This window comes from Fundulus heteroclitus, unplaced genomic scaffold, assembly GCF_011125445.2.
Source record: "Fundulus heteroclitus isolate FHET01 unplaced genomic scaffold, MU-UCD_Fhet_4.1 scaffold_28, whole genome shotgun sequence".
In the NCBI taxonomy this organism is placed as follows: Eukaryota; Metazoa; Chordata; class Actinopteri; order Cyprinodontiformes; family Fundulidae; genus Fundulus; species Fundulus heteroclitus.
The window spans coordinates 5011180-5027119 of NW_023396689.1; positions in this window are offsets into that span (position 1 = coordinate 5011180).

Consider the following 15940-nt stretch of genomic DNA (forward strand, 5'->3'; position numbering starts at 1 on the left):
CTTTCTCCTTTGTGTATCTCTTTATTCAGGCATCAAAGGCTTGGAGTCTTTGTTTGGCAGTTTCCAGAGCCTTGTATGGGTGTCTGTTTGTATTTCTGGGGATTCCCTTTCTAGATGCATCTTTCTGGAGTTTTGACAGTTGGCTTACTTCTTTCCATGTCTCCTTGATTTCAGATTCCAACCTTCTTTTCCATGGTGGAAATTGTCCATTATGGCTGCTCTTGCCTTTTCCAAGCTTCTCAAGGATCTCTGGTGCTGTACTGTATATCAGCTCATTGGTCTCTGCGATGGGCACGGTAGGGTTTGTACTAGTGATGGGTCGATGAGGCGTCATGAAACGTTTCAACAAATTGTCACTCTGTGCCGATACTGTGCCGATACTGTGTCACTGAATACTGACACCTGCTGGACCTTAAAAATCCCTACAGGCAACCTGGTTGACAGAGTTAACTGACACTGATTTGATGACCAAGTATACACAATACAATTTAAATCATTGTATGTTGCATTGTATTATTTTATATTTTCATTTGAATTAAACATATATTTGATTTTTTTGAGATACATTCAATAAATAATGTGAAGGAGGATGCTTGTGGACTGGCTTTTTTATTTTTTACAAATGGTTGATCGGGCGCTGTGTTTAGTTACCTGACTGATATCATCTGTTCTGAAATCGGACATGCTGAGAATGACAAAGGGAGAAAGAACTACTCAGAGTAGCAGCTTTCTACTGAGTGGAGATCAGCCGTTTTTTCTGAAACGACGCTCAGAACAAAGACGCACAGCGCAACCTCTCCAACCAAAAAGGCGTTGCAGAACCCATCCATCAATGGTGCGCTCCGATCAGCACCTTGCGCTCACAGAGCAAGACTGTGGTACACCATCACACCAGAGTAGCAAAATGGTTAAAAATTAACCATTATTAACCGTTATTTTGTTTACAGTTCAGCTTGGATTTTCTTTACTGCGCAGCATAGCTTTGCTGTGCGCGCTGCTGTGCGCGAATGCACACGCGTGCAGCTTAGAGGGAACAGAAACAGTTTGGCGCGTCAGTCAGTTCGAAACAGGTGCTGTATTGGTCACGTGACCGAAACAGTTCCTGTATCGGTCACGTGACTTTTCCGTAGCAATACACACATCGACACGGGTTTCGCTCTATGAGACCGACACATGCGCCGACGCATCGGTGTTGCCGGACCCATCACTAGTTTGTACTCAATACTGTATTCACATCATTCAGGAGATCACGTGGAGGCACTTTACTCAGCTTCACAATTTAGCCATGCTCTTATCTCTTAGGTCAGATGGTCTCCCATGCAGTTTTTCTTGCGTCATTGCGGTTTGGTACCCAATCTCTAGGGAGTCGATGTTATCTCTCTGTGTCTGACTGCGTGTCTTGGTTCCCCTTTGCTCTAATTGTGAAACTATCTCTTAGAGCTCTAGTTGTGAAAGCAGCTGCCGTTTGTAGATGTTGTTCTTATTCACAATATCTCCTTCATTTAGTGAACAAGCAGTGACAGGAATGTGAGTAGCATCTATGCAGCCAAAAATACCTAGAAATCCTAAAATAAATGAACCGGAAGCCCAAAATATGATACACAATAATAATTTTTTACCCTGATATCTGCAAATCTGTTCTTTTATACGTCTTGTTGTGGGTCTGTGAATAGGGAACACCACTAAACTCTACAGTAACTGAGTGCAACAGTACCATTCCTGACACACCCTTGAAAGATGTTCAGCTTCATGTGTGTTATATAAAAAGCTGCCAAATTGCGTTTATGTAGCTGTTGTGAAGTTTCTCCAGTGGAGAAGTCTGAGCAGTCCTCGCTGCATTGGAGAAAATGTTCCTGTTTTCTCAGAAACCCCTGACACATATGGAATGACAATGTTCTTGCTTCTCTCTGCTCTCTCCTCTGTGTTCGATGCTGAGAGAGAAAACAGTGAGATGCAAGAACATTGTCATTCATACATCCTGCTGATACATATACTTTCACTACTCATGCCATGTCATAATTAGATTTTTTCTTTGGTAGTGTATCAATCAACTCGTCATCATAGCTTCCTTTTGCTCTCTGTTTTCTGCTACCTCCTTTTTATGGGACTTCTTGTTAAATGTGTGAGCAGGTGTCATTAATGGAAAAGCTTTGTCCACTGGTATCATTACGATTTAATGCTTTTAACACACTTGACAACAAGTCCATATTTTATTGTTTAGATGTAAGTTGGTGGGTATACCTACTAGTGGTGTGATTAATAGGCCTCTAAATGTGATTAAGTGAATTCACTTCTATCGGGAAATCACTCTCAGTTGGTGAAACTCCATGTGTGTGTGTGTTCTTGTACTTCCAGCTGAGCAAGAACATTTGTTGCTAATTTTACTTGTAAAGTGAGAATCTTTTTGTGGTCCTCACTTTTTTCGGGGCTAGGGTTTAGGTCTAGTACTAAGGTGTCAATGAGATTTAGGTTAGTGATAGGGTAAGGCCTCAGAAAGGCTTGAAAATTTAAACGTGTGTGTGTGTGTGTGTGTGTGTGTGTGTGTGTGTGTGTGTGTGTGTGTGTGTGCGTGTGTTGAACCTCATCCCTGAATACTTACTGGTGCAGAAAAAAGGTTAGTGTGTGGCTGAAGAAATGTATTGGATGTACTGTTGCCATTCTGAAACACACACCGATACACTGAAGCACAAAGACAGACACAAAGACACTGTAGCTTCCTGTGTATGTAAATGCTATCCAAGACTCCATACACACATATAGATGTCTCAAGGGAGATAATGGTATGGTGACAGGTCAGGAGTTTGAGGGATGGGATAAAGAGTTAGGAGGTTTAATGAGAGGACAGCACTTTGGTAGATTGGTTGTAGTCCCATGGGAAGGGGAGGCACTGAGATATGACATCATGCCATCCCACAAGAGAAACGGAAAGCGAGAGAAAAAAGGAAGGGTAGAGGTCAGAGTTCAAATGCATGACAGCGACATCACTATCTGCATAAGAGGAAAAAAAGACGATCATAAACTACCAGACGTAATAAAATTTAGGATTCACAGTAATGGTTCATTTGGTCTGTTACTTTCAGAAAATGAAAAAGGCATGGACTAAAAGTAATTGCTATTTTGAATTTGTAAAGATTCTTGCCCCTGTGAGTTTCAGATGATCATTAAATTATATGTATGTAACTCTAGATAGTAAAATAAATCTTAATTTCAATGGAAAATGAAATTAAATACAGCCAGAATGAAAGTAAAGGTTTTTGTCTGCCTGAACACAAGGACTTAGAAAAGTTTGGATAAATTCAAATTAAGGTAGGCGATTTTTCCCGATGTTTCCCCAAATCCTTTTTGAATAACTGAGCATGCGCAACAGACAGGCTTACCTCACTCTTCCACTCTTCAGTAGGGTGACCCAACATCCCCGATTTCCGGGTACTGTCCCCGTTTTGGACCACCTGTCCCTGGCTAAAACTGTCCCGGGAAATGTCCCCGAATTTACTGAGGGGGAAAATGTTGCGTGTAGACTGTTATTACGGTAGAGCTGTTGCACGCAGAAACAGGTGTTACGGTAGCTGGTTGAGCTGCTGACGAGGAACAGAGCGAACCATTAGATGAGCGGTAATGGTCCTTTTTGGATGTCAGCTGCCATTAAAACACGAAGAAGAAGAAGATTTTTGATTTTTAACAAATCATTTATTTACACAAGTAAATAAGTTAACAATACAATATTAAAAACATGTTTTCTTCCAGTTTCAAAAAATATTTACATTAAGTGCTTGCCATATTTTAATTCTTTTTTATCAGACACAGTGCATAGAATTCCCCTAAAACCCCAAAAAAGCACAAAGTCTTCTAAATTCCCATTGGATACATAAAAGCAGAATTCTAGCCGCAGCCTGGCTTTTACATTGCACCTCCACAAAATGCAGTCTGTCCCACCGAGATAAATAAATGGCCATTTTCGCCTCAGAAATAAAAAATAAAAAAATTAAATTTGGGACTTTGTCTTATTTGCTCTGCTGTAAGGAAATCCGTTAATAAAAATAGAATTTGTAAAAACCACACCAAAAAGGCTAAAAACACTCATCAATAGGTTAAAAAAAACTGTTAATCTCTTACAATCCATAAAAACATGAAAAACACTCTCGGGCAAACTGCAAAACGGACATTCGCTTAAAACTCCGGGACTGATGATAGATAAAAACGAGTTTTTTGCAATAGCACCATGAAGAATCCTCCACTGAAGATCACTAGTCTGTTTTTTTATTGGAGGTTTGTAAAGAGTTCTCCACTGGGGTTTTTGTCCTCTAAGCTTGTCCACCCATACACTGATGGCCCTTTTTTCCAAGGTTCTTCTATTCATTACTTTCGCACAACACTGATATGCAACTTTTGAGGTTATGTTGCATAAAATCTTGGAATCTTTGTTGCTTAAAAGGGGACTTTTCTTATCCACAAAACCAGGATCCAGCTCTACTTCGGGGAATGGGTCTGCCGAGTCAGGTAAATGTTCTCCTTCAGCAAACAGTTGTAAGAGACACCTCTCTTTCGCCGTGAGTCTCTCCTTCACCAGTCCCAGAAATATCTGCACCAGCCTTTCAGACCGGATCCCCAGTAGAGAAGCCACTGCGTTGGTGTTGGATAAACCCGGCCCAGATGCTTCGATCAGTTGATTTATGGTCATCGTACCAGATCGGCACAGCGCTTCCTTTAGGCCTGGTACTCTGCTGTCACAGACATCAAATCTCGCTCCACAAATTAAAGGTTCCTTTAAAAGCCAATGCAGAGAGTTAGGCACTTGCGATCTTTTTAACTTAAAAAAAAAACACATGACTTAAATATACTCTGATAAAACTGAGGTAACCCCTTTAACCTTAAATTACTAAAATCGGTTAGAAACAGAGCAGCATCCAAGCCCATCTTATTGACGCGTCTGAAAATGCAACTGGCCACTTCCCTCCAAATGACATCAGGAGATCCTGACAAGTATTTTTGCATAAACTGTATGCGAAAAGTGGCTGTTCTACTAGCCAGGTGGACAAGGCCCTGGCCCCCCTCCTCTCGGGGTAAAAACAAAACAGACTGGCACCAAATGCAAAGAGTTCCAAAAAAACGTAACCATCTCCGACTGTATTTTAACTAAAAGGCCAGGAGGTGGATCTACAACAGAGAGCTTGTGCCACAGCTGCGATACAACAAGATTATTCAAAAGCAACACTCTACCTCTGTATGACATTTGAGAATGTAACCATTTCCAGTTTCCAGTTTTATTTGAACTTTACCGTGGTCCCACCACTGTTGAAGACACATAAAATCACTCTTTCTCTGTCTAAAACCAGTCCAAAAATAACTCAGAGTTTCTTTAAAACTACGATCATATGTTAAAACTCAGTTAAAATGCCAGTAAGCACTCTTAGGTAAAATGTTTCTAATACAAACATTACCTAAAACCAGGGAATGATCCGTAAAACCTACTGGTAAAATCTGGCACGTTTTAAACACATTAAAATGTTGTTTAAAACAATAAAACCGGTCAAGACGAGCAAATGAAATGCGGTTTTCTTTTATGTGGGACTGCGTGTACTGCCTGGAGCCTGCATGCATTCTCCTCCATACGTCCACCAGGCCTTGGGACGAGACCAGCTGCTTCAGAGCGCGCTGAGCTGCTACATGCGGCTCTGCATTATTACGATCTAAAGAATCGTCTTCTGTGCAATTAAAATCCCCTCCTATAAAAACGTAATCGTAAAAACGCAATCCCCCAACTTCTCCCCAATTTCTTCTAAAAAACGCTTTTTGTCTGCATTAGTAATTGGAGCATAAATATTGATAAAAGTCACATTAAAATGATCAAAACCAGCCCTGGCTAAAAGACACCTTCCTGAAACAATGTGTTTTATTTCCAGTGATCCTGGAGTAAAAGCTTCAGAAAAAAGGAAACCCACTCCTGCGCTCTGGGAGGTGCCATGACTTAAAACAAACTCCCCCTTCCACTCCTTATGCCAATCCGTTTCATTTGACAGATCACTATGAGTCTCTTGCAAAAATAAAACATCAATTATTTTATGGTTTATTGTTTGATAAACCTGTGCACGTTTTACTGCCTCTCTAGCCCCATTGATGTTCAAAGATGCTATTTTAAAAGAATCCATATTGGGTAAGAGATTAAAAGCAGCATACCAAACAGACAGTGGTGCGGAGCTTACTTTTGACTTTGTGTTGCAAATCCAACTTTTCCAGGTTGAGTTCACCACTAGCGGTTAATCCCCCCATTCTGTTTTTGAGCAAAGGCGAAAAAATAGATCGGAAGCACTGTTGGCTTCTGGGTCGTGTAGTTCTTTTGACTTGCATTATAGTTTAGGTTTCTTGGAAAAAACTAGAAAATGGCGCCGGCGATCCTACATTCTTGATTTTCTATTGTATTTAATTTTGTGGCATCGATCCTAGTTTATTAGGCGCCCGCCTATGCATTGACAATGCATGGCGGAGGCCTTATGCTATGCACCTAATAAGGGTTTCTTTAATATTCCATTTTATTCTTCCGTCACCGTTAATACAGCCCGAACCGTTGGCTGTACCCCCACAAACTATATATCAAAACGTGCGTCTCAACGCCGCGAAGTGTGCTATTTGTACTTGACGCCATTTAAAGTTACCGTGGTGACAAAATTAATCATAAACCACCTCTCAAAACCACTTCCTAGACACTGTTGACCTCTCCAGAATGCAGAGTTCAGCATGTCACTCTTTTTTGGTACAGTGGTTTAGGTGTTGGGCTAGTGCACCAAAGGTCGCAGGTTCGTAACACGCTGGGGGTACCCAATATATATATATATATATATATATATATATATATATATATATATATATATATATTTTACAAGTAACAAATAAATAATTTGAACAACTGATAAAAATGAATGAATGATGAAAAAATTGCAACAGCAAGAACTACTGCTCATTAGCAGGCGCAATATGTACTTTTCAGCTCTGCACCGTCTCACATCAAAAAACATTTATCTATTTTTCACCGGACTTTTTCTTCCAAAACTGCACCGCGTTGCTGCACAATTAACCTGACTCCGCCAGATAGATTTGCTCCGCATATCCATCTGGAAACCTTCCGTTGAAGTAATTTTGGGAAGGGGCGAAAATACTGGTTAGCTGATTGGCCTATGTTGGTGACAGACGGGCCAAATGAACCAATCAGATTCGTCGTCACTCTGTTACGAGCGACGACGAAAACACAACCACAAGCCAAGCTACTCTTGCTGCTGCAGGTAAAGGCTCGTTAGCTCAGCAAAGAAATACTCTGTAATTCCGATAAAACTTGCTCGATAGCCACGCTAACGCTAGTTTCATCGGCTGAAGCCGCCATGTTCTTTAGACTGAACTGTTGCGCTTCCCGTTGCGTCACACCTCAACCCGCCTCAAAGCCAACGCTGATTGGACGTTCGTTTGGTGAACGGCTCCAAATTTTCTTTAACGGAGAGTATCCAGACTGATCTGCGAGTGAAACCTTGAAAGCTCGCGAGATCAGGATGGTCTCACGAGGCTACTGCGCAATAGCACACATGAGTTTCTGGACCTTCGGAGCTATAACAGTGATACATTTATCGCCGACTTCTCCCGGCCAGGCGGAAGTGCAACTCAGCCGGCGACCGGAACGTACACAAAGCCGGCTTAACCGCGGAGGGGGGTGCGTGCTAGGCTAAAGCTAACAACACACTGGCTATCTTTTCTTCCAAAACTGCACTGCGTTGCTGCACTATAGCACACATGAGTTTCTGGACCTTCGGAGCTATAACAGTGATACATTTAACAGGTGTTACGGTAGCTGGTTGTGCTGCTGATAATATAAAGATGAGGAACAGAGCGCACCACTAGAGGGGCGGTAATGATCCTTTTGGATGTGGTCAGCACCCATTAAAACACGAAGAAGAAGAAGGGTGCACCACTTTTAAAACAGAAGAAGAAGAAGTGAAAGTTCGTTGTCATAAACGGTGATGCGGAGCTGTTATGGTAAGCGTTTTAAGCCGGGCATACACTGTACGAGTTTTTCAGTCGTGGTACTTATATACATCTCAAACTGTGCGACGGAACCGCGGGTTTAAAAGTTCACCGCTCACGATCTGTGTACGGCGCAACGCTCGGACGCAACCGGAGTGCTCATACTGTACGTCCGAACGTAGACAGAAGAAGACGACGAAGAAGAAGAAGAAGAAGAAGATGATGAAGAAGAAGAAGAAGACGGAAGTGTCGATGGCTACTGTAAACATTACCGGAGAGAAACGTGCTGCTTTGGAAATATGTGCAATTTTGTGTGCAGAAAGCCCTAAAAAGAAAAGGCGACGACGTATTTGGAGAAAGACATGGCTGAGGAAACATGACTACTACGGTCTGTCAGTTTTACAAAAAAAACTTAAGGTAAGCTGGCGGCCGTGCACATTTAACACCCCAGCCTTTTGCTCTTTGTTTATCAACAATGAGATATGTCGATTTTAAAAACAGAACAATGTATTAGGAGTTAAAAAAAATCAATTTCATTTTATTAGAATGTGATGTTTAAAAATATTTAGACTTCACAAAGCTGGGGGTTAAAAGTTTTATTGATTTCAAACACTCTCCCAGTGCAGGGGATACAAATTCTGGCGTGGATAAGTCATTTGGCTGTGCTATCCTAGCGCAGCAGGTCTTGGTGATATCACAGTAAAATGAGCAAAAGTCTGGGCTATTTCTGTGATGGACTGCCGACCTGTCCAGGGTCTACCCCGCCTCTCGCCCATTGACAGCTGGAGATCGGCACCGGTCCGAACCCAGCAGGGATAAACGTGTTAGAAAATGGATGATGGGCTATTTCTTTTTCCTTGCCATCAAGATCTTTGCCAACTGGCGCCAGAAAATGCTATTATTGGGCTTTCTTCGTCTGGAAACAAATGTTTACAACACCTTACACATTGAACGCACTCAGCTGACAACACAGCGATCTGATTGGCTGAGCAGCAAAAATCGAATCACGTGACCTCTCGGACCGGAGCGCAACAGTTTAGATTTTTTATCAGCAATAACTTATTAATGTGCAAGTCAAAACGTGGGAACATTGGTGTTTTGAGATCACTGCTATGTGTAGCAACTTATCTAAGTGCAAGAAAGTTGCCGTCTGACAGTTCATACAAAACTTCTTAAGGAGACGTCCCACAGATTCTGGCCCACGGACTCGTTTTGAGGAAACTACGGTTGTAGCTCAGTGTCTGCCTTGCGGTGGTTGCGGAGAGGTGTCTGTTTTGTAGAATAAATCATCTGCCGATGAGTTATTGATCTGGAAAGCCGAATCTGAAACCACCGAAAACATTTCAGATCCCAAATGTACAGTTTTCTAATTCTTCCAGTCTATTAGCAGCTTCCCGTAAGAGGTCGGACACTGAACGTCTGCCTGCTGAGTTTGACATTATTAAACAATGTTTCATGTCGGGGAAAAGCCATGTAGATTTGACCGACGCAGTAAAATGCTAACCAACCAATGGGAAGAAGTTGAGCCCTTAAGACACAGCCCTCCTCATTTGTATAATGAGGCAGAAATGCATACAGAAATGTAAAAAGGACAGGCAGAAATGTAAAAAGGAGAGACAGAAATGTAAAAACAGCAAACAGAAATCTAAAAAGGACAGATAGAAATGTAAAAACGAGAAACAGAAATGTAAAAAGGACCGACAAAAAATGTAAAAACAACAAACAGAAATGTAAAAAGGACAGGCAGAAATGTAAAAACAACAAACAGAAATGTAAAAAGGACAAACAGAAATGTAAAAAGGACAGGCAGAAATAAATAGCATCGGAGAAATAAATAGGGCAAAAAAATACAAAGAAAGAATAACACAGACAAAAATATTATAACATGCACATAAATAAATACTTAAAAAAAATAAGTAATTAAATAAAGTGGCTAATTAAAGGAAATATATACATTTTGTCTCACTGTATAATTCATTTTCTATCTACATTTATTTGTGCATTGTATTTTTGGTGGCACATAATTGTATGCATATTTATTTATTGAGCATTTATTTATTTCTGTATTTATTTTTAAATATGGAAGACTTGGTCCTCCATACTCCAGGGCTCAACAAGAGTTCATCTAAAGATGTTTTAGAACTGATTGGTGACCTTTAGTTTATATTTCAGAAAGTTAGTTATAAGTAGAGTTATGTGGTTTTATGTTTTTTGGATACAATCCGGGTTAGCACCCGAACATCTATTTCAGACAGCTTCCTCGTGCGTCCACAGTTAATCCTGTTGGATGTGGTTCATCCTTCTTGGTGATATGCTGACATTACCCTGGACACCGTGGCTCTTGATACATCACAAACACTTGCTGTCTTGGTCACAGATGCAAGGCAAGGCAAGGGAATTTATTTATATAGCACAATTCAGTACAGAGACAATACAAAGTGCTTTATATGATTAAAATATAGCAAAATAAACGCAAGTAGCAATAAAATGTAGATAGAAAATAGAATAAAAGCAAGTAGAGATAGAATGTAGAAACAAAGAAGAACATTAAAAACAGTAAAACAGTAACTAGAACAGTCAAAGGCAATTGTAAACAAATGTGTTTTTAATCTTGATTAAAAAAAACTCAGGCTTTCCGCACTTTTACAGTTTTCTGGAAGTTTGTTCCAGATAAGCGGAGTATAGGAACTAAATGCTGCTTCTCCTTGTTTAGTTCTGGTTCTAGGTATGCAGAGTAGGCTGGAGCCAGAAGACCTTAGTGGTCTGGAAAGTTGATACACTGATAACAAGTCTGTAATGTATTTAGGTGCTAAGCCATTTAGGGATTTATAAAAGTAACAGAAGTATTTTAAAGTCTATTCTCTGAGATACAGAGAGCCAGTGTAAGGACTTTAGAACTGGGGTGATGTTCTCTACTTTCTTAGTCTTGGTGAGGACGCGGGCAGCAGCGTTCTGGATCAGCTGCAGCTGTCTGATCCACTTTTTAGACAAACCTGTGAAAACACAGTTGCAGTAATCAATTCTACTAAATATAAACGCATGGATTAGTTTTTCCAGATCCTGCTGAGACATCAGTCCTTTAATCCTGGAAATATTCTTCAGGTGATAGAAAGCCGACCTTGTCACTGTCTGTAAATGCTTTTGGAGGTTCAGGTCTGAGTCCATCACTACAACCAGATTTCGGGCCTGATCAGTGGTTTCTAGCTGAAGTGACTGAAGCTGTGTGCTAACTTTTGATCTCTCCTCTATTGGTCCAAATATTATTACTTCAGTTTAGTTTTTATTCAATTGAAGAAAGTTTGGACACGTCCAGCAAGATGTGCAACAAACAATTTGTCCTCCTTTGAACTCACCCATGTCACCCATAATGTTGTATGCATTGCAATATTTTGACCAAAACTGTGCTCTTACCCTGCTAATTGGACCTTCACACTCTGCTCTTATTGGTTCAATGTGCAATTAATGATGATCGGCCACCAGGCTGGTCCAATTTAGCCATGAAACCTCCTACACTAAAATGAGAGGTGTTTCAGTTTCATTGTCCAACCCCTGTATATATTGTATTTCACTTACTGAATTGAGTTACTGAAATAATTGTCTATACTTTTATTTATTAAGATTTAATTCTAGTGTTTATGTAAGGCAGAGGTTACAAATGTAAACGTTACAACCTTTTGTTTAGACCGTTTTTGCCTTTTCTTCTTTCTATTAAAAACGGCTCTAAGAGAAGAGGTGGAAACAACGCCCACAAAATGACGCTTGTGGCCAAAAAGTGTATTATGTCAGTAGTGGTTTAGGACTACCGTAGCAAATGAATGGGAAACGTTGACCGTCGGCTGTCGCCAATTAGCTCATTAGCTGCGTCTCAGATCGAAATACGCAGTTTGCAGCTCTGCAGACCAAAGTTTTCCCGGTCAGCAGGTTTTGATGAAGACAAATCCTTTTCACTCAGAAGGTTTGATTTAAAATCCCCAAGCGATGAGAACCTACGACCAAGGAACTCGGAAGCTTTGCCTTTGACGGTCACGCCCACCACCAGGCGGGCACCTTCTTCAACTTCTTCAGAAGTTGAACGATTCTAGTTGTACCTGCTATTGGTTTATTCCAGCTCCCGTCTGCTCCCGTTGATATTTAATCCTCTACCGTCCCAATCACGTGATATTTACTAATGTTGACTCCCATCCCGTGGGAATCCCACTGGATTCCCGTGACCCGCGGGATTCCCGAAAAAATGTCAGCCTCTAATGCGTAGCCAGCAAAGCAGAAACTATGAAGGAATGAGCATGCACATTGGCGTTATGTGAGCGCGTCAGAATGATTACCATGTGGGACAAGCAATAGATATGGTGATACCCCCAGAACTTGGGGGACAGAGGGGAATGAAAGCAGGAACAAAATTCTTTCAAAACAACGCCCTTGAAACTGAGGGGCATGGATTGGTTAGAGTTTTTTACAGGCCTGCAGCTCCCACAGAAAACATTATTTAACCTCCTTTTTGTGCATACATAATGTATTTAGTACTTTCAGGATGGAAGGACCATTTTACCCAGTATTACAAAAAGTGTTTCTGTCATATATTTGTCTAAGGATTAACCCAGAATGCTCACCACACACGGAGCTCTATTTCTGAGAGTTTATTGAATAAAGGATGAGACACGTAAATCCATCAGTTGTAGCACAGATGAGGCAGGTAAATCCAGCAGCTAGCAAAAGCTTGCAGGAGAGAGGTGGCAGGTTAATCCAGCAGCGAGCAGAGGCCTTACTTGAAACCCAGAGGTGAGACAGGAAAATCTAGCAGCAGGCAGAGACTTAACTTGAGACACAGAGGTAGCAGGGTTCCAGCAGCAAGCAGGGACAAACCAGGTTGACAGACGTGAAGTGAGTGGAGACTGATGACGAACCGGCAGGGAAGAGAAGACTGAGGGAGGCTTTTGTAGGGAGGCTGGCAGGTGGAATGAATTCTGACTAATTAGTGTCCAACAGTAGTGATGTTACGTGATGTGCCGAGGCTTCAAGGCGTGTGTCGAGTAATGGAGGGGGCGTTTCCGTAAAGCGCGTATCGAGGCTTGCTTCATTTAGGGGAGGAGCCGAAAACGATGACGTCCGAAGCCTCGCTGCCTGGCTGTACCACGTGACTGCTTCGGGAAGTGGCACAGAGTTTGCCAGATGACAGGTTCATTCAGAACCAGTCATGGCTTCACGCTGGATCATAAAACAGTTCTGCTAACCAGATGCAGTTTAAAACGCCACTTGGTCTGTTTATAAGTTTCATATTTATTAATTCTGCATTTTTTAACTACATGCACCGTATTTCTGTGCCTAAGCGCTTGCACCCCCCCCCCCCCATTTCCCTCGGAGCAGGTGCTTTTATCACCGTTCACCATTCAAAACGTGAATCACTACGTTTAATTCCCTCTTGTTTTTTTGCTCTTGTTTTTAACAACATAGAATCAGTGGCGATTCGGTGGGCGTGCTGCCTCGCGCTTTAATTCAGGTGCGCACTTTTAAGGGTCATTTTAAAGAACTTGTAACATCAGGGGCTTTATCTCAGACCTGTCAGTACCTCTGTTCCCTTTATAGAAGCCCTTTACAGTATTTAGTTATGCATTTTCCCCGCAGCGCAACAACGGGGGTAAAATCCGCCCACCGCACCGCCGCACTGACGAGAGCAATAGAAATTTGTCTGGTCAGCGGGGGGACTGACTGAGAAACCTGTCGCTGTGAAAGGTGATGAGAATGTTATAAACTGTAACAGTCTAGAAGTGCATTGAGCTGAAAAGAGACAGACATCAGCAGCTGGATCGTGCGTAAAGACGCAGCGTGAACCTCTGTGTGCTTCAGTGCTGCTGCTGAGGGGAAATTGTTGACCATAATCCCCCCCGCCCCCAAAATTAGCATAATCTCATTCTTAACTTTTGATCAAAGTTGAGAGGTCTGAATATTACACACCATGCCATATCACATGACACTACTATTTTCTGAATAATTACACACAGAGAATACATTCAAACAATATTTTATTATACACATATGTGTATACTTAATTTATGTAGACAAATTATTTCGTCCTACACCTTTTGTGAAGTCATTCCTAAGAGCCATAATAGACAAAAAAATCAATGCATCACACGTGTTAAGATACAGCTGGTTGTGATTATACACCTGGCCAGAAGGTGGTTCCGTGTGCACATGAAGCTCCAAGAAATGAACCCTTTCTCGAACCAGTTGGCTCAAGTGGTTCAATGCCTCATGAGGCTTTATCTCACCATCACTATCCAACAGGTGTGACAGATTGCTGAGGGAGTGAAGGGTGAGCTGAGTGAGAGGAGGAACTAAAAAATAACAGGAAAAAAGCCAGACCAAACTGAATCATGACAGTTTCTGAACAGGATTACTAACTATTGTTAGGATTCCTGTGTGACTGCTAGTGATACATCTCTTCCAGCGAGGATCTTCGTGGAGAGCCTGGGCAGCCCTCACAGGTGGAGCTCATTGGGCTTATCAGAGTGCTGGGGATAAAGGAGCAGTAGAGCCTTCACTCAGTGCTGGATGATTAACGTCTACTGGTAGTTTCTCTGGCCACGTCGTCCTGTAGTCAACTATCTCAAGTCTTTTGTCAGTCATTTGATTACTTACAAGAGGTTGACGGTCACTGTGTTTGCTGTCTTCAGGTAATTTTTTTCGTCACTGGATCTTCCTAGAGGGATCAATTCAGTCACCAACTCCATCTGTGGGACCTGCCTGCAAGTGCCTGCCTGCTCGCTCCGTTGCACCCCGCCCCTCCCTGAGGCGATCTCTGACTCGCCTCAGGGAAGTTCCATCAACCACTCTCCACACAGGACCCCTGAGCACCAATCTCCCATGCTTGGCCAATAACCTTCCAAGACCCTTCAGTACAGTCCATAGTCCATCATCAATACTTTTCTGCCCATCAAAAACCCAACTCTCATTCCACAGGCCCACATCAAGATGCATGACATTTACCACTCCCAGAGACAACAAGGAAACTACCCAACCCAGTTGCTGTTTGTTCTTTGAAGAAATAAACAATTCTTTACTAACTCGTTGATTCTGCATGTGGGTCAAAAGATTAAATCCGAACATGTCAACTATAGCTTTAAGCATAAGCCATTTGGTTCAAAGACCCTCGTGTTAGGATACGCTGACCAGTGATGTTACGTGATTTAATTGGTATCTAGAATGATAACCAAGAACATACGCGATGTGATCATGAATTCACAATAGTGAGAACGGCAAAGTGAATCACACAACAACCAAACAAATCACTGAGTGCTGTCAGACACACCAGAATCATTGTGGATGCATCAAGACATGATGGCAGCTCTGTGACAGAGGTTGAAAGAGTTGACATTCTGGATTTGATTGATACAAGGAGGGCACAGCGTATCATGAGCTAAAAAGAAGTCACAGTGTGATCCCAACAGACAACACCATAGACAGCATTGTGCATGAAGCGTTACAGAGCCCTGCAACATCTGCATCCTCAATTCAGACACAGAAAACAACTTCACAACCTCCTGTGTCATCCTTCACCACGTCTTGAGGAGCGGCATCAGCCAAACTGTTGGTTCACCGACGTCACACACAGACTGCCATTAACCTCATGGGAGCACACCACCTGGTTCTGTAGCACCATCGCTGATCACTGGGCTGTAACAAGAGGCGAAGATCCAGTGTTGTTCAGAGAAACTCTCCCAAAAGTGGATCTACACGGCACAGCACTGTTAGTAATCTTTTTAGTCTTATAGACAGAATCCAGTCTTTGAACAAGACAAAGCTACCTTTTTAGTCACCATAAATAATGACGAATCGCAATAATCCCCAGACTGCCACTATGGGCCTTTGAGCAAGACCCTTAGCCCAGAATGCTCACCGGGTGCTGCACAGTGGCAGCCCCTGCCTCCCTAAGGGATGG